The 18,289-nt window shown below is 42.7% G+C and overlaps 1 long non-coding RNA gene across 1 annotated transcript in view; it reads right to left on the bottom strand.

Moving 5' to 3' along the window:
• Window positions 1-726: 726 nt before the first annotated feature.
• LOC142254901 (uncharacterized) overlaps window positions 727-18,289 on the bottom strand; it is a 73,486-nt gene continuing 55,923 nt past the window's right edge. Inside the window, exons 3-4 of the long non-coding RNA XR_012727323.1 lie at window positions 5,340-5,503; window positions 727-2,155 (exon numbers count right to left, since the gene is read on the bottom strand). This is a non-coding gene — a long non-coding RNA (uncharacterized LOC142254901). The remainder of the gene's footprint in view (window positions 2,156-5,339; window positions 5,504-18,289) is intronic.

The following is an 18,289-nucleotide window of genomic DNA, read 5'->3' as shown; positions in this document are numbered from 1 at the left end:
AGGGATAGATAGATAGATAGAGGGATAGATAGATAGATAGATAGATAGATAGAGGGATAGATAGATAGAGGGATAGATAGAGGGATAGATAGATAGAGGGATAGATAGATAGATAGATAGATAGATAGATGGAGGTTTAGCGATGTTTCCTTGTAAAAGTTAAAGGGTTATTCCCAAAAAAATCAAGTTATCCCTTATCCATAGAATTTAGGATAAATTGTTGATCACTACAGATCCAGCGAGCTGGGCCCCCCCAGTGACCCTGAGATCGGGGATCTGACACCCGGAGATCAGAGCTGCAGCCCCCTGAATGGAGCGGTGACTCTCATGTTTGACCTGTATAGCCGAGCGCTGTAGGGTGTGGAGGTGAAGCCTCGCATGTGCACATCTGCTCTTGTCATGGCGGGGCTGCAGAGCCCTGATTTTGGTGTTGTAGAGCCCCAATCTTGGGATTGATGATGCACCCAGAGCTTGGATCCTCATAGCTTAGTTTATTCTATCAACAGAGGATAATTTGATTTTATTTTTTTTTGGGGTGGGGGGGATAATCTCTTAAATATGCACTGGATTGCTAAATTAGAGGTGATAAGGGGTCAACATCGAAAGGGCTTCTGCTTCCTGACAGTAGAGGCAAGAAGCCTAGTGTCTGATGGTGAGGGACTGATATATAACACAGGGATGCAACACACAGTGAGGATGACTTAGTGGTGACTTCAATGGTTTTTTATTAATCGGGATCAGGGAGATTGAGGAGGATTGGGGGTAAACAACAGGCAAAGAAGAAATACAAAGCAAAAGAAATTACATGACAGTTGGCACGTGTCACAATTACACTCGACTGATGAAGTATGTTCAAACACAGAAGATTATGTCAAATAAACAAGCAATAACCCAACCCCGGTCCTTCTGTCAGTGGAACGTCAAAGTCGCCCAAGTAGGGTCACAACTTACAATAAACAAGGAAACTTAGCTTTCATAGACCCACTTATGTCAGTGGTTCATTAGGCGTGGCACAGTTGCGTGGCAGTGCACTACACAAACAGTTGACTATTGCTATTCTCTCCCTGTACTGTACACATAGGGCGGGAAGTAACGGCACAGCTCACTTGGATCCCGCTCCGGAACAAATATCCGTTGGACATCTGGTTCATGATGTCCAATCTTCAGTGGTCAACTGCTAAGATCAATCCTCTTCAGGTGACTGTGTTCAGTCTTCGGGTTCTTCTGGGGACTATATTCGATCTTTGGGTTCCTCTGGCAACTATATTTGATCTTCGGGTTTTTCTGGTGACTATATTCAATCGTTGTGTCCCTCTGGCTACTATATCCGATCTTTGGGTTCTTCTGGTGACTATATTCGATGTTCGGGTTCCTCTGGTGAATATATTTGATCTTTGGGTTCCTCTAGTGATGGTATGCGGTCTTCGGGTTCCACTGGCAGTGGTATGTGGTCTTTGGGTTCCTCTGGTGACTGTGTCCAGTTTTCGGTTCCTCTGGCGACTATATTTGATCTTTGGGTTCCTTTGGTGATGATATGCGGTGTTTGGATTCCTCTGGTGATCGTGTTCAGTCTTTAGGTTCCTCTGTTGACTGTGTCCAGTCTTCGGCTCCTCTGGCGACTATTTTCGATCTTTGGGTTCCTTTGTTGATGGTATGCGGTGTTTGGATTCCTCTGGTGACAGTGTTCAATCTTTTGGTTCCTCTGGTGACTATATTTGATCTTCAGCTTCTTCTGGTGACTATATTCGATCTTTGGGTTCCTCTGGTGACTATATTTGATGTTTGAGTTTGTCTGGTGATGGTATGTGGTGTTCGGGTTCCTCTGGCAGTGGTATGCGGTCTTTGGGTTCCTCTGGTGACTGTGTCCAGTCTTCGATTCCTCTAGCGACTATATTCGATCTTGGGGTCCTTTGATGATGATATGCAGTCTTCAGGTTCCTCTGGCGATTATATTCGATCTTGGGGTCCTTTGATGATGATATGCAGTCTTCAGGTTCCTCTGGCGATTATATTCGATCTTCGGGTTCCTTTGGCATTGGTATGCAGTCTTTGGATTCCTCTGGTGACTGTGTCCAGTCTTTGGTTCCTCTGGCGACTATATTCAATCTTTGGGTTCCTTTGGCATTGGTATGTGGTCTTTGGGTTCCTCTGGTGACTGTAATAATAATAATAATAATAATAATAATAATCTTTATTTCTATAGCGCCAACATATTCCGCAGCGCTTTACAATTCAGGAGGATCATATACAAACAAGTAACAGTTATAGAAATACAATATTTAGAGGGGAAAAAAAGAAAAACACAACCCTGCTCGTGAGAGCTTACAATCCACAATGAGATGGGGGGGAGGGGGCAAGGTACAAGTGCTTATTTACAATGACAATCCAGCCATCTCACGGAAATGGGGGCTAGATAGTGGTTTCCTCGACCAGTTGGCCAGAGCCTTGAGATGCATTTGGGTGCTATAGAGTTTGATGTGGAGTTATGTTGTGAGAAGTTGTAGAGGGACTATGTGAATCGAATCTGATTAGGGAGTGTGATAGGCCGCCCTAAAAAGATGCGTCTTTAGGGTGCGTCTGAAGCTGAGTAAGTTGTGATTTGTCCTAACTTCTTGGGGTAGAGCGTTCCAGAGGGTTGGTGCAGTATCCAGTCTTCGGTTCCTCTGGTGACCATATTCGATCTTCGGGTTCCTTTGATGATGATATGCGGTCTTCAGGTTCCTCTGGCGATTATATTCGATCTTCAGGTTCCTTTGGCATTGGTATGCAGTCTTTGGGTTCCTCTTGTGACCGTGTTCAGTCTTAAGGTTCCTCATGTGACTATATTTGATCTTCGGGTTCCTCTGGTGACTATTTGATTTTCGGATTCCTCTGGCAGTGGTATGCAGGCTTTGGATTCCTCTGGACTCATTGCACTTCCAGATGATCCCCTTGCAGACGACACATGCTGCTCTGCTGCTCACACGTCCATTCCTCTCATGTTCTTGATGCCAACTCTATCTTCCCACTGTAGGCCTAGCTTTTTATATTTGGTAACTGCGCCACAGTGGTCACCTAACTTGGCATCTCTTTCTAACTCATCCTTAAAAGAAACACACTCTTGACATATTGGTTCCTGGCGACCCTGGTCCTCTAGCAGATGGCAATGTTGGTGCACAAATGGGGCACTGAAGTATCATCTTTTGGCCACCCTCTTAAAGATACACTATAATTGGGTAAGTGAGCTGCAGGAATTTGTAGAATGGCCAGGAATGGTATTCCGGTGCATTTCTGTCAAGAGAGGAGACTGACAGTGCTTACCTACTGAGAGTGACATAGAGAAGGGGATGGAGGAGCTGCTGAGGACATTGCTAGCAGTTTGTGTAAAATGTTGTAAGTCCACTGTTGATGTTATTGGAAATCATCTATTTCTTTTTTCTATTGTGAGTAACTATCCAGCTCATTGCCTCTTTGTGAGCAAAGTTTCCTGAATTATCTCCAATAAATCCCTACAATACTACCAAAGAGGGGGCACCAGACACCACTCTGTTTCTATGAGGCCAATATCCTACACAATCTGGACATAACAGAGTACACCAGCATTTGTATCATTCCGGCAGATTAGGGGACATCTTACAATTGGATATTGTTCCTGTTGCTTTTTTTGATTGACTCGAATTTTGACCTTCGCCTTGGATTACAGTGAGGTCTCTGATCCTTAGGTGGCTGCTGCAGACTCTAAATCTCCTATACCCATGAGAGTGTATTATATGGATCTTTTCTCACCATTGTAATATAAATGCTAAGATGGGATCTCCCACGGCCAGAGGGAGGAAGTTTACCCATGATAGTGGCACCAGCGATGATCAGATCTCTTCCTGATTGCCGGGTATAGATCTATATCTAAGAGCGAGGTTTTCCCACCCATCAAATAGACATATAAGTCCTGGTTTATGGCAGATCACAACTCTGCGAACCTCCATAAAGCAGTAGTGATACTCGAGTGTTACTTCATGGAGTGGCGCAGACACTTTAAAAAGGTTTTCCACCTTTTGTGGATTTCCTTTTTGACTTAAATACATGTATTTGGGGCTAAAACTCATTTTTGCAATTGGGTTTCATTAAAAAAAATTCCACCATTTGCCTTTTGTAGCCTCTATTGCTGCAGAATGAGTTTACTGAGAATCTGTCAGTGAGCTTTCTCTGATGGGGAGTTCCTAAGTGTTTTATCTGTCTTTTTCTGAGCTCTTCTTAGATGATTAATGATCTTAGACCACATCAAAGTTGCATGTGAGGGAGAAACAACCCCCAGTTATGTTTCATTATCCAGAAGAGCAAGTCGAAACAGCATAAAACAACATCTGAAGGCTTAGATGTTAAACCTGTCAATAAGACGCTCCTGCAAAAATAAAATAGGGTCCCCGCGAGGGGGATTATAAAAAAATGAATCAATTTTAGATGTTTTTTTTTTCCAATAAATTTTATATATATATATATATATATATATATATATATATATATATATATAAAACATAAAAAATGTAAAATATATAATATAATAATAATTAATAATAATTGCATTCATTTATATAGCACTATTAATTCTGCAGCGGTTTACATACATTGGCAACACGGTCCCTATTGGGGCTTACAATCCAGAGTCCCTATCTGTATGTCTTTGGAGTATAAAATAAAATCATATAAATAAATTGATATAAATATATATAAAATTATATATAAATTAAATATATAAAATATATATAAATTTATATATAAAATAAATATATAAAATTATATATAAAATATGTATAAAATTATATATAAAACATATATAAAAATATATATAGAACATATATATATATAAAATTATATCTAAAACATATATAAAAATCTGAAATATATATAAAATTATATCTAAAACATATATAAAAATATATATAATATATATATATATATATATATATATAGAAATATATAAATATATATATATATATAAAATTAACAAAAACATCATTAGTACTACCACGTTTGTGAAGGTACAAACTATTAAAATATAATGTTCTAAGAAGCAATCGAAAAGTTTTATCTACCCCAAAACGGTAACACTAAAAACTCACACTAAGAGCAGCGCCACCCCAGGTCAATCCAGGTATTACATGGTTCGCCATTCAGCTGTTTTACATTTAATACTACATTTTCGCTGTTATATAAGATGTATGACCAGCAGCAGCTACTGATATTATGAGCCTGATCCAGGCTAGTCAGCTAATCACATTACAATTTTTGGGGGTGCAATGTTTTTTAATTAATCCTTAACCCCTTCCTAATGATGGGCGTAATATGTCCTACTGAGGGGGTACCTTGACAGACAGAATTTTCTGAAGACCCTTGTTGCTGCCCTCTTGATACTCCCATGAAGCCGGGCCCTTGGTTAGACCACATACGATATCGTCATTTTCCATATCATCAGTATATACCGTAGGTCAAGTAGTCGAAGGATCCTATTTCAAGTCTCCTATGGTAACTGAAAAAGGTATTGACATTTTTTTTCAAAATTATTACAAATTATTTTAAAAAAAGTTACAATTCACAATTAAAAAAAACAAACAAAAAAAAAACATATTTGGTATTACTACATCCTTAAAGGAAATCTGTCAGTCGGATCAACCCTCCTAAGCCGTCTATATTAGCATATAGGTCACAAAAAGATGATTAAAATGATACCTTGATATCTGCAATCCGATGTCTTATTGCTGAGAAATCCATGTTTTTCTTAATGAGCTGTTAAGATCTATGGGCCGGACACTGATCTCCCAGAGACTCCGCCTCCAGAGCGTATTTTACATGAAACAGGGCGTTACCAGTGTGAGACATGTAAATCAAGAGAGCGGACTTTCAGTCATTACATGTTTGGTATCGCTGAACTCGTGCTGACCTGGAGAATCATGTTTCTAGGTCATTTTTGTTATATAATGAACAGCAAAAAAACTAGACCAAAAAAAAAAAATAATGGTGGTATTGTATTTTTTCACCATTTTATTGCACTTGAAATTTTTGTTCCCATTTTTAAGTCCATTGTATGATAAATGTCAAAACTCAAACTCAACCCGTAGAAAAAGCCAATTCTTAATATTGCTATGTCAATGGAAAAATAAAAAAAAGTTGTGGCTCTTGGAAAAAAGGGTGGATAAAACAAAAGTGCAAAAATTGGCAGCGGCGGGTGTAAAAAATTCTACGCCTTAAGAACCTGAGTCCTTATTCTGGGACTTTTCAATCTGTAAGGACACCTGGCAGTAAGTGTTCAACTTCCCTACAGCGCCCCCACAGGGGAAATTAAGAATTACACTATGTCCATTAAAACCAATGCAGAGACCCTTGGATTCCTCGGTAGGATATATGAAAATGTTTTTTGAAGCTGGACAACTCCTTTTATGCAATAGATGAGGTCAGAATAGATCTGGTTTTTATTTTTAAAGTTGGAAAACCCCGTCATGGATGTGAAATAAGAGGGGAAGAGGATGAATAAGTGGCCTCAGTGCCATGTGGCCGGCTATCGCGGCGTCCAGGCTGCACGGTCCAGGCTCCGCTTTGTTTGGCATATACAGGAAGCAGTTTACATGACTACGCTGGGCTCTGGTTCCGCTGTCTCTCTCTGAAATGGTATTATTGTAGAGGGATAATGCAGATTACGGCCTCTCCAGAGGATGCACTGGTCTTTTATGGCTGACTCATTTCCTTCGCCTGCACAACTTCTTTTTGATATGGCTCTGGAGAGACGGCACACCCTGGACATCCTCGGGGGGCATCTGCGCTCACAAAGAGGCTCTATGGCTTTATAGGGGCCCATCGAATGAGCATAAACACTAAATATAGGTCTCTCCTACATGTCCTACTCTCATGTTCTCCCATTAAAGAGGACCAGTCACTAGATCAAAAGTGGGCCATTTTTGCTCTTATTGTATTCCTGCTGCTCTCCTGAGTGTGAGATTTTTTGTTTCGTTACAATCCGTCATATGGTTCCACTGATATGGGATTTTTTGTTTAGAGCTACTTTTTATGCTGTTTGCCAAGGGGGCGGTGTTTACAGGGAAATTATGCAGAGCAGCTTACAGACACGCCCCTGAGGATCCTGCGAGCCACACCCACAGGGTAAAGACCAGAAAAAAGTAGCACTAAGGCTATGTTCCTACGTAGCCTTGTTATGTGCAGAAAATCTGCACATAAAACTGCATTATTTGGCAGGAAAAAAACAGCTGAAAAAATGCGCATTTTTTTTATTGCGTTTGCATATTTTTACATACTTTTTTTGTGTGTTTTTTAGTCACGGCGCTTTCAGGGGTTCTTCCGCTGTACCCCCACGATCGCCACCGGGTCACTGGCTGATCTTACAGCCGGGACCCAGCTCTCGCTGCCAGGAGCAGTGCCCGTGCCTCTCCTGGCAGTTTAACCCCCAAAATGCTGCGATCAGTGCAGGGAGAGGAATTGCTTACCTTTCCCAGGCGATCGGGACCCTGTTATGCAATGACAGGGACCCAATCGCTATCATGGTAACCCTGAGTTGTCACTATGATGACCCCGGGTTACTGAGCTACGGATCGCCTCACACACCAGGGCACCTATGTCACGGAGTTCCCTGCAGCAAGGTCCTGTGGTAAAGATCACGAGATGAGAAAATGTCTGCTGACACTGGCAATGTGGTCTAGGGGCTGAGAACCCCGGTGACGTAACAAGGTCAACAGAGTTCATGCCGGGGTTGGTGATCTGCTGGCATGAACTCGATTCACCTTGTGACGTCACCGGAGTACCCTGCAGCAAGGTCCCGCGGTAAAGATCACGAGATGAGGAAATGGCTGCAGGGAATGCAGTGACGTCAAAAAAGCACGAAAAAACACACAAAAACGCAACGTGTGCATTACACAGGTGTTTTTTCCTGCATTTTTCACTGACTCCATTGTAGTCAATTGGTGAAAAAAGCAGCAAAAAAACCACAGAAATAATTTGATATGCTGCTTCTTTTTTTCAGCAACAAAAACTGCAAGGAAAAAAAGAAGCAACGTGTGCACAGCAAATGAGGATTGTCATAGACTTTACTGGGATGATTTTTGTTAGTTAAAATAAGCAAGGAAAAAAAGCATGAAAAAGCATGAAAAAAAGCATGAAAAAAGCATAAACAAATCTTGAAAAAAAGCATGAAAAAGCATGAAAAAAAGCATAACAAATCTTGAAAAAAAGCATGAAAAAAGCAACGTGGGCACAAGGCCTAACTAAAGAGGCTCGTGTCTCTGGATAATTCAGATTTAAAAAAACATGGAGAATCCAAGTTAGCATCAGTATTGAAATGAGCAAAACCTTGTCACTTTTTCCCTGGTGTTACATCCTCTGGCGCAAGACATAATTCACATTACACTACAAGACAATATATATACATGATTGCGGTCTTCCGGGGCAAGAAGGAGACCACCATTGCCCCCAAAATATGCAGGAAAGATGGCAGATATGACGTTTGGATACCATCGGGGTTTGTCAGCTTGTTTGACCCTGTCCTCTTTCCATGATCCTAATTCCTGCTGCACCCATTAAAATAAAGGGGGGTCCGGGACTTGTATGTATCCGTCATGGTATGTATGGAAAGTACAGAGTGATCCGCAAAAAATAGCCAGTGACTTTGGTGATGAAATAAAATCTCCAATAGGCGATGTGCGCACGCTGAGTATTTGATTGCAAAAATTTCTGCACCAAATCTGCATCTCCTGGCAGAAAAATAAAAGTGCTTTTGCCGCTTTTTTTGGTGCATTCTTTTTTTTCATGCATTTGGGGTGGAAAAAATGCTGAAAGAATTGACCCCCTGCGGATTTATTTTTTGCACACTCTGCGGATTTATTTTCTGCTGCAAATCTGCAAGGGAAAAATAAGCCACATGTGCAGAAATCATTAGGATTCTCAGTGACTTTGCATGCAGATTTGTGAAAAATCTGCACTAAAAAAATGCATCAAAAAACGTGATAAAATCACACTGTGTGCACACAGCCTTAAGTTGGCAAATTGTTTTCCGTTCTTTGTTCGTTAGCTTTGCGGTTCACATCACTTTACAGCTGGGAAAACAAAAAAAAGGTGGGGGAGGGGGTGAGATATGAAGTCCCCACGATGAACCGGAGTTTTTCATGCAGATTTTTTTCATGAAAGTTTCCATTATGGGCCCCTTTAAATTTCCAGTAACAACTTCAGGGAGATATGAGAACCTCGTAATCTCTCAACAACTTCCCTCTTCGCTGTATCTTTCTTCTGCGTCCTACATTGTGGTCATGAGAATGTGTCTTTCGTGCTCCGGCTACATTACATGGGATAAGGTAACGGCCGCAGTATTGTGCAATCGGGAGGACTGGATGCCAGGACCCGGGTCCACCAGGGACATCCATGTAGCGCAGGTTAACTATTAAATGTCAAATCTACAGTCAAAGTAACAAATTGTGAAACTCTTTAGTATCAATGCTACAGACGCACAAAGGAGCAACAAACATAGTGCACAAAAATGCAAAAAAATATTCAAATCACTTTCACCTTTAATCTCCTTTCATCGCTCCTATTTGTCAACTAAACTAAAGAAATATACTAAAAATGTATATTCTATGTAAATAAGGAGCTCAGCTTCACTGGCTTCTGTCTGGCTGTTTCATGTCTGGCTGCAGCAGGAGCCTCCCCCTCCTCACTGTCCTGAGTCTGCTGTAAGATACCTGGTTAAAACAGGAGTCTTCCCCTCCTTACTATTTTATGCATGGTTGTATAATTACTGGCTCATTAATCTAAGTCTGGCTGTATGATATCTAGCTGCAGCAGAAGTCTCCTCCTGCTCAGTGTCCTATGTCTGGCTGTATGATAACCGGCTGCAGCAGAAGTCTCCTCCTGCTCAGCGTCCTATGTCTGGCTGTATGATAACTAGCTGCAGCAGAAGTCTCCTTATGCTCATTGTCCTATGTCTGGCTGTATGATATCTAGCTGCAGCAGAAGTCTCCTCATGCTCAGCGTCCTATGTCTGGCTGTATGATATCTAGCTGCAGCAGCAGTCTCCACATGCTCAGCGTCCTATGTCTGGCTGTATGATATCTAGCTGCAGCAGAAGTCTCCTCATGCTCAGCGTCCTATGTCTGGCTGTATGATAACCAGCTGCAGCAGAAGTCTCCTCCTGCTCACTATCCTATGTCTGGCTGTATGATAACTGGCTGCAGCTGAAGTCTCCTCCTGCTCAGTGTCCTATGTCTGGCTGTATGATATCTAGCTGCAGCAGCAGTCTCCACATACTCAGCGTCCTATGTCTGGCTGTATGATAACTGGCTGCAGCAGAAGTCTCCTCATGCTCAGTGTCCTGTGTCTAGCTGTATGATAAGCGGCTGCAGTAGAAGTCTCCTGCTGCTCATTGTCCTGTGTCTGGCTGTATGATAACCTGCTGCAGCAGTCTCCTCCTGATCAGTGTCCTGTGTCTAGCTGTATGATAACCGGCTGCAGCAGAAGTCTCCTCCTGCTCACTCTCCTATGTCTGGCTGTATGATAACTAGCTGAAGCAGAAGTCTCCTCCTGCTCAGTGTCCTATGTCTGGCTGTATGATAACTGGCTGCAATAGACGTCTCCTCCTGCTCCCTGTCCTATGTCTGGCTGTATGATAACTGTCTGCAGCAGAAGTCTCCTCCTGCTCAGTGTCCTGTCTCTGGCTGTATGATATCTGTCTGCAGCAGAAATCTCCTCCTGCTCAGTGTCCTGTGTCTGGCTGTATGAAAACCAGTAGCAGCTGAAGTCTCCTCCTGCTCAGTGTCCTATGTCTGGCTGTATCATAACTAGCTGCAGTAGAAGCCTCCCCCTACTACTCACTGTCTTATGGCTGGCTGTATGATAACTAGCTGCAGCAGGAGCCTCCCCTTACTCCTCACTGTCTTTTGGCTGGCTGTATGATAACTAGCTGCAGCAGGAGGCTCTCTGTCCTCCTCACTGTCCTATATATTGCTGTGCAGGACCTTTTTGCTCCATCCCAGTTGAAAATATTTTGGGGTAAATTGTATTTCAACTCAGTTGATCCATTTTTATGGTGGAGTCACAGGTACCGGCTGAATGATCTAATGCGTCACTATTCCACCAGCAGCTGCTTTTCCTGATTCCCTTGTAGACATGGACACTGGGGTATTCCAGTGCTGTAATCGGAGGATTGCCACCGCTCTCACCATAGAGAAACAATGCACCAACTGCACAGTTCCAGACCCACAGTGGCAATCAGTTTTTAATGAAAGTAGTCACTTTGCTTGAACAGTTAAATGCAGCGGATTTGAGCACAAAAAAGTAGCGGTAAAAACATAGAATTTACACTATGTGTGAACACGGCCTAAGACTTCATCTTCGCTCTGGATCCGCGAGCCCCTTTTTGTCTGCCGACCTCGTGCCCCTGGAGGTGCAGTCACTTCTCCGGGACGGGGCAGGAAGCTGTAGAGATATTGATGCTTGAAAAGGAGCCAGAGAGTTATCATAAAACAACAGAGCGGGGGGCGTCCGAGCAGGAAGAGGATGCCGGGGAATCTGTAATGCTCGCCAATTAGCCATTTATGAGATTAGGATGAGAATAATGGAGGCGGTAAACTACCAAAAACTCAGGGTCCAGTCTGTAGGGAAGAGAGCGTGGTCCCGAGCCCCCCGGGGTGCTGTTCCCCCGCAGAACAGGATGGGGGCGACCACTTATTTTACCTGCAGGAAAAAGGATCTATTACAGATTTCATTGTAACTAAAATATGACATCAATCTATTCACATGCAAGGTGCACCAGATTGTGCCACATCCATGCCAAGGAGACCACAAAGGCCATTTATCATGGGTGTCATGGTTCTGATCCGCGGTGCTCTGCTCTCCTGCAGAGCCGACGCTCTGTTTTGTATTGTGCTCCTGTGGATGGGTTGTTCCCGGCCTTGGGTCCTGCGCTGATGTTGGGAGGAGCCTGTTTTCAGGCGCCTCGTTCTGGGCCATCTTGCTCGGAATGCCGCCAGTCGAAGTTGCTGCTCTGCAATGAGTGCTCTGGCACCCGTAAGTGCTTCGTTCTGATCTTGTCCTGCTACCCTGAACCTTTGTGACCCTTCTCCGCCTTTGCCCCTAACTCTGACATTTTCCCCTGGCTTCTGACCCCTGACTCGTACCCTGACCTCGGCTCCGCTTTCTTCCTGTATACCTTACGTGACTTCCTGGACTCTGATCTCTGGTTGTACCCTGACCTTGGCTCCGCTTTCTCCCTGTATACCTTACGTGACTTCCTGGCCTCTGATCTCTGGTCGTACCCTGACCTCGGCTCCGCTTTCTCCCTGTATACCTTACGTTACTTCCTGACCTCTGATCTCTGGTTGTACCCTGACCTCAGCTCCGCTTTCTCCCTGTATACCTTACATGACTTCCTGACCTCCAGCTCGTATCCTGACCTCAGCTCCGCTTTCTCCCTGTATACTTTACGTGACTTCCTGGCCTCTGATCTCTGATCGTACCCTGACCTTGGCTCTCCTTTCTTCCTGTATACCTTACGTGACTTCCTGGCCTCTGATCTCTGGTCGTACCCTGACCTCGGCTTAGCTTTCTCCCTGTATACCTTATGTGACTTCCTGGCCTCTGATCTCTGATCGTACCCTGACCTCGGCTCTGCTTTCTCCCCGTATACCTTACGTTACTTCCTGTCCTCTGATCTCTGGTCGTACCCTGACCTTGGCTCTGCTTTCTCCCTGTATACCTTACGTGACTTCCTGGCCTCTGATCTCATGTCGTACCCTGACCTTGGCTCCGCTTTCTCCCTGTATGCCTTACGTGACTTCCTGGCCTCTGATCTCTGTTCGTACCCTGACCTCAGCTCCGCTTTCTCCCTGTATACCTTACGTTACTTCCTGGCCTCTGATCTCTGGTTGTACCCTGACCTCAGCTCTGCTTTCTCCCTGTATACCTTACATGACTTCCTGACCTCCAGCTCGTATCCTGACCTCGGCTCCGCTTTCTCCCTGTATACTTTACGTGACTTCCTAGCCTCTGATCTCTGGTCGTACCCTGACCTTGGCTCTGCTTTCTCCCTGTATACCTTACGTGACTTCCTGGCCTCTGATCTCTGGTCGTACCCTGACCTCGGCTTCGCTTTCTCCCTGTATACCTTATGTGACTTCCTGGCCTCTGATCTCTGATCGTACCCTGACCTCGGCTCTGCTTTCTCCCCGTATACCTTACGTTACTTCCTGGCCTCTGATCTTTGGTCGTACCCTGACCTTGGCTCCACTTTCTCCCTGTATACCTTACGTGACTCCTGACCTCCAGCTCGTACCCTGACCTCGGCTCTGCTTTTTCCCTGTGTACCTTACGTGACTTCCTGGCTCTGACCTCTGGCTTGTTTGACTACCCCTCCACTAGTTGCATCTAGTGACACCTAGTGGTTGATCATCACAATGGCGATCAGTCTCATCAATGCAGTCACACATCCAGTGCTTGGAGGGCAGCATGGTGGCTCAGTGGGTAGCACTGTACGGTGGCTCAGTGGGTAGCACTGTTTCTTTGCAGTTCTGGGGTCCTGGGTTCAAATCCCAATATGGACGACGTGTTCAATAAGTTTGTATGTTGTAAGGTAGCTATATATCAGGGCAGGGGAGATATGTATCACACAGGTGGTTATCCTCTGTGATATAAGCCTGGACGCTAGCTCCAGTACATATAGTACTTACAATGGCCAGGTTTAGAAGCAGTCAGAGAGATGGGTGGCATGTGTGAATATAAAGAAGTTGTGGGATTTTGTATAGCGCCTTGTAGTGGCCGCACAGCGCCAAAAAGTTATATCAATAGCACTTTCCATCGCTTTTCGGACACAATGTTTTCTCCAGCCCATCCCCGAGCTCCTAAATGTGTGAGATTTGTGACACCGCCAGGTCCTTGTTCCACCTAATAAAGAATTTTCAGTAAAAACAGGAAACAAGGCATCTATTACCCGGGTGTCAACTCCTCAACGAGGCCACATTTCAACATTGCATCTGTAATTTCCTGCCTGCCGCTGGCAGGGGGCTCCTATACGCTGCCTAATGGGGGGATTGTGTGCAGGGAACATTATGTAATAATCCTCTTCCTGAGTGGTTGGGGGAGGGGAGTACAAGATATTGGTGACTTTCATGGTTACCAACTCCCGAGTGTAATTTCTATGATATCAGAATGAAAACGAATTGTTAAGCTCTTCGAGGGCGATTCCACTCAGTGCTGATATGAACGTCAATGATGCCATAAATATTCCTAAATGTAATGATAAAGAAATTTTATTAAATAGGTTTTGCTATATACATATATTTATATATTATATACAGTTTTGGGATGAACCATAGAGTTCAAACTCCCTTTACACTAGAAGGAGCTTTGTACATTGCTCGTCATCGCCCCCTGCTGGAGCGGAGGAGGAAAGCAATAAATTATGTATTATCTAAGGGGGTCCGTAGGCCAGAGAGATACTGGATGGGTGAATTCTCGCCAATTGTTTAACACCTAGGTGCCGCATTTTTTTTTCCTCTTCGCACGTTTATGCATTTTTATGCCTTTTCTCCCATTTTTGCCTTTTTATTGCAGATTTAACGCAGCATTTAAAGTTTAATGCCAGTTACACTTATACTTTTCATGGTGCACCTTATGATAGGTGCTAAACAATTCAATTTATCATGAGGTGCACCATGAAAGTACAAGTGTAGCTGGCATCAAACTTTAAATGCTGCGTTAAAATATGCACCAAAAAGGCAAAAAAGGGGCAAAAGACATAAAAACGCAAAAATATACAGAAAAACGTAGAAGATATGCAAGGAAAAAAAAACGTGGGACATAGGTGCTAAACAATTCAATTTATGTGCCACGTTTTTTTTCCTTGCATATCTTCTACGTTTTTCTGTACGTTTATGCGTTTTTATGTCTTTTCCCCCTTTTTTGCCTTTTTGGTGCATATTTTAACGCAGCATTTAAAGTTTGATGCCAGTTACATTTGTACTTTTCATGGTGCCCCTCATGATAAATTTAATTGTTTAGCACCTGTGTGTCGCGGTTTGTTTTTTTTCCTTGCATGTTTTTGGCATGTTTATGCTTTTTTATGCCTTTTTCCCCATTTTTAGCTTTTTGTTTCAGATGTAACGCAGCATTTAATGTTTGATGCCAGTTATATACTTTTCATGGTGCACCTTATGATAAGTTGAATTGTTTAGCACCTATGTGCTGCGGGTTTTTTTTCCTTGAATGTTTTTGACATGTTTATGCTTTTTTATGCCTTTTTCCCATTTTTTAGGTTTTTGTTTCAGACGTAACGCAGCATTTAAAGTTTGATGCCAGTTATACTTTTCGTGGTGCACCCTATGATAAATTAAATTGTTTAGCACTTATGTGCTGCGGGTTTTTTTTCCTTGCATATTATATCTATGTTTATGCTTTGTTTATGCCTTTTCCCCCTTTTTTGTCTTTTTGTCGCAGATTTAATGCAGCATTGAAAGTTTAATGCCAGTTACACTTATACTTTTCATGGTGCACCTTATGATAAATTGAATTGTTTAGCACCTATGTGCTGCGGTTTTTTTTTCCTTGCATGTTTTTGGCATGTTTATGCTTTTTTATGCCTTTTTACCCTTTTTTAGGTTTTTGTTTCAGATGTAACGCAGCATTTAAAGTTTGATGCCAGTTGTACTTTTCATGGTGCACCTTATGATAAATTAAATTGTTTAGCACCTGTGTGCTGCGGGTTTTTCTTACCTTGCATGTTATATGTATGTTTAGGCTTTTTTATGTCTTTTCCCCCTTTTTTGTCTTTTTGTTGCAGATTTTAACTCAGCATTTAAAGTTTGATGCCAGTTACACTTACACTTTTCATGGTGCACCTTATGATAAATTGAAATGTTTACCACCTATGTGCCGCGTTTCTTTTTCCTTGCATGCCTTATGCTTTTTTATGCCTTTTCCCCCTTTTTTGCTTTTTGTTGCAGATTTAACACAGCATTTAAAGTCTAATGCCAGTTACACTTACACTTTTCAGGGTGCACCTCATGATAAATTGAATTGTTTAGCACCTATGTGCAGCGGGGTTTTTTCCTTGCATGTTTTTGGCATGTTTATTCTTTTTTATGCCTTTTTCCCCATTTTTAGCGTTTTGTTTCAGATGTAACGCAGCATTTAAAGCTTGATGCCAGTTATACTTTTCATGGTGCACCTTATGATAAATTGAATTGTTTATCACCTATGTGCTGCGGGGTTTTTTTTTCCTTGAATGTTTTCTTTATGTTTATGCTTTTTTATGCCTTTTCCCCCTGTTTTGTCTTTTTGTTGCAGATTTAAGCTTTGATGCCAGTTATACTTACACATTTCATGGTGCACCTTAATATAAATCAAAGTTTTTAGCACTTATGTGCTGCGTTTTTTTTTCCTTGCATGTTATATGTATGTTTATGCTTTTTTTATGCCTTTTCCCCCTTTTGTTGCCTTTTTGTTGCAGATTTAACACCGCATTTAAAGTTTAATGCCAGTTACATTTACACTTTTCATGGTTCAACTTATGATAAATTGAATTGCTTAGCACCTATGTGTCGCGTTTCTTTCTCCTTGCATGTTTATGCTTTTTTATGTCTTTTCCACCCTTTTTTTTCTTTTTGTTGACGATTTAACGCAGCATTTAAAGTTTAATGCCAGTTACACTTACACTTTTCATGGTTCACCTTATGATAAATTGAGCACTGACGTAAAAAATTGCGCACCAAAAAAAGTGACTGTTTTCTGGCGATAAATTCTGTATTTTCTTCCTTCGCCCTCCAGTGTGTGTTGCAGGGGTGAACGCCGTGCCCGGTGCCAGTCTGGTCCCGCTGGTATTTCCCAGGCACCGGGGGGGGGGGGGGTGTAGATTGGCTCTGTGCTATTATAGATTAACTCCCTCTTGTATGAGGCAACATAAGAGCGGGATGAGTCAATGCGACATGTCTTCTACATTTCATGGTGCACCTTAATATAAATCAAAGTTTTTAGCACTTATGTGCTGCGTTTTTTTTTCCTTGCATGTTATATGTATGTTTATGCTTTTTTTATGCCTTTTCCCCCTTTTGTTGCCTTTTTGTTGCAGATTTAACACCGCATTTAAAGTTTAATGCCAGTTACATTTACACTTTTCATGGTTCAACTTATGATAAATTGAATTGCTTAGCACCTATGTGTCGCGTTTCTTTCTCCTTGCATGTTTATGCTTTTTTATGTCTTTTCCACCCTTTTTTTTCTTTTTGTTGACGATTTAACGCAGCATTTAAAGTTTAATGCCAGTTACACTTACACTTTTCATGGTTCACCTTATGATAAATTGAGCACTGACGTAAAAAATTGCGCACCAAAAAAAGTGACTGTTTTCTGGCGATAAATTCTGTATTTTCTTCCTTCGCCCTCCAGTGTGTGTTGCAGGGGTGAACGCCGTGCCCGGTGCCAGTCTGGTCCCGCTGGTATTTCCCAGGCACCGGGGGGGGGGGGGTGTAGATTGGCTCTGTGCTATTATAGATTAACTCCCTCTTGTATGAGGCAACATAAGAGCGGGATGAGTCAATGCGACATGTCTTCTAAGCCCTGGAAACCTCACCGAGGATCTTCACTAATTGTCCCCACTCAGGATGACGAAAAACTGCTTATTAAGATGTAAACAAGGCCTAGCGACAGCCATTACCCAGGCGGCCCCCTGATTAGGCCGGGCTCTGTGGCAGCCCCTGTCATTAAGCTCCAGAATAAACAAACAGCACTAATTGCTGAAAAGTCGGTAGCCATGCACTCGGGGTTAACCCTTACCAAACCGCCGAGAGAATGCGAAATCTGTATTATCAGCCTATTCGTGACTTTCTGGGGGACATTGATTCTACAAGGGATTTCTGGTAGTGGGATAGCGTCACACAATATACTGCGGCTCCAACACTTTCTAACATTATGCTGTAGCTACATCATACCGCCAAACCTTCACAGTAAAAAGAGACGTACAGCGGCATTTTTACATTTTTGTTCAGTATGCTAAGCCTAACCCTAAAATTGGCCAGTCGTTACTGGCCCTAGTGATGCCCCTTAGTGTTCCCATCCACTACAATACCCTCTTCATAACTGCTATACAGTATCATCCCCACCTGCAAAGTGTGGTGCCACTACAGTACACCTCACACGATATGATGATACCACATTACCACTTATTAAAATGCCCAAACAGTGCCCCTCATTCATTATACTGCCCCCCACAGTGCCCTCATACATTATAATGCAACCACAGTGCCAACCTCAGACAGTATGCTGCCCCAACAGT

The sequence above is a fragment of the Anomaloglossus baeobatrachus genome, chromosome 10 (genome assembly GCF_048569485.1).
Source record: "Anomaloglossus baeobatrachus isolate aAnoBae1 chromosome 10, aAnoBae1.hap1, whole genome shotgun sequence".
Classification (NCBI taxonomy): domain Eukaryota; kingdom Metazoa; phylum Chordata; class Amphibia; order Anura; family Aromobatidae; genus Anomaloglossus; species Anomaloglossus baeobatrachus.
The sequence above is the reverse complement of the archived record's forward strand: the minus strand, read 5'-3'. Positions and strand labels throughout refer to the sequence as shown.